Here is a 1395-nt window from a genome sequence, read left to right on the forward strand (position 1 = left end):
AGCAGCATCAACACTAATATTAATTTGACTGAAGCGTGAAACACACTTAAGACAACTATAAAATGAGAGAGAAAGGTATTCCATGTATTACAATCACTAATAAGTCATTGGTGTCATTGTCTTTACAGAGGTAGATGGCAGACATGGAGGTGAGCAACCACAGCATGGTCAAAGAATTAATTCTCCTTGGATTTCCTCCTTGGATTTCCTATCTCTCCTCACTTGCAGATTCTTTTCTTTGCAATTTTTCTCACTGCATATCTCTTAGTTTTAACAGAAAATATTATTGTCATCCTGACTGTCTGGACAAACCATAACCTCCACTGCCCCATGTACTTCTTTCTGAGTAATTTGTCCTTTTTAGAGATCTGGTATGTGACAATCACAGTCCCCAAGACAATGCTGGGGTTTGTGTCAGTGACAAAGCAGATCTCCTTCATGGGATGCATGACACAGCTGTACTTCTTCCTCAGCCTAGGCAACACTGAGTGCCTTCTCCTGGCTGTCATGGCATACGATCGCTACGTTGCCGTCTGCAAGCCTTTCCATTGCTCTACTATCATGAGGCACACTGTCTGTGTCTACCTTACTACGGGATCTTGGTGGACTGGCTTCTTCATTTCTGGATGTATTTTTCATCTCTCAACTAACATACTGTGGACCCAAAATAATCAACCATTTCTTCTGTGATGTTTCTCCTCTCTTGAACTTAGCCTGCACGGATATGGAAAGAGCTGCTTATACAGACTTTATGGCTGCCTTATTTATTCTCCTGATACCTCTCTCCGTAGTAATCCTATGCTATACCTACATTATCTTCACGGTCCTTCACATTTCATCTGTACAAGGTTGCCGAAAAGTCTTCTCCACCTGTGCGTCTCATCTTATAGTCGTCATTGTCTTCTATGCAACAAGCATTTGCGTCTATGTGAGACCCAAACCTCTTCCAGTTCATGACACAAATAAAATCGTGTCTGCTCTCTACACTGTTGTTGTTCCTCTCTTGAATCCTATCATTTACTGCCTGAGGAACCAGGAAATCAAGGATGCTCTCCAAAAGATACTTAGAGTTTTCTTGCAGAAGTGTCAGCAGGTTTAATCACAGAAGAGATTGTGTAGGTAAGAAAATCATATAGAAATAATAGAACATTATGATTAAATCACCGCTTGAAAAACTCTGGTTTATGCTTCAAAAGCTGAAACAAGATAGTCCAGATATATTTTTCTTGAAATTCAGAAGTTATAGAGAACCAGTTCATATGGTCTTATGTCATTCTGCTCCCACCAGTGACTTGGTTTAAGTAAAGAAAAAGTTAAATGCTGTTTTAAGGGCGGGGGAGGTACCCTTAGCTTTGCTTTAGCAGCCAGATCACAGAATCACAGAATCACAGAATG

General features: G+C 40.4%; 1 pseudogene; it reads left to right on the top strand.

The window, feature by feature from the left end:
• The first annotated feature begins 143 nt into the window (after positions 1-143).
• Positions 144-1099, top strand: LOC104274446 (annotated as a pseudogene).
• Positions 1100-1395: the final 296 nt, after the last annotated feature.

The sequence above is a fragment of the Apaloderma vittatum genome, unplaced genomic scaffold (genome assembly GCF_000703405.1).
Source record: "Apaloderma vittatum isolate BGI_N311 unplaced genomic scaffold, ASM70340v1 scaffold21075, whole genome shotgun sequence".
Lineage (NCBI taxonomy): Eukaryota > Metazoa > Chordata > Aves > Trogoniformes > Trogonidae > Apaloderma > Apaloderma vittatum.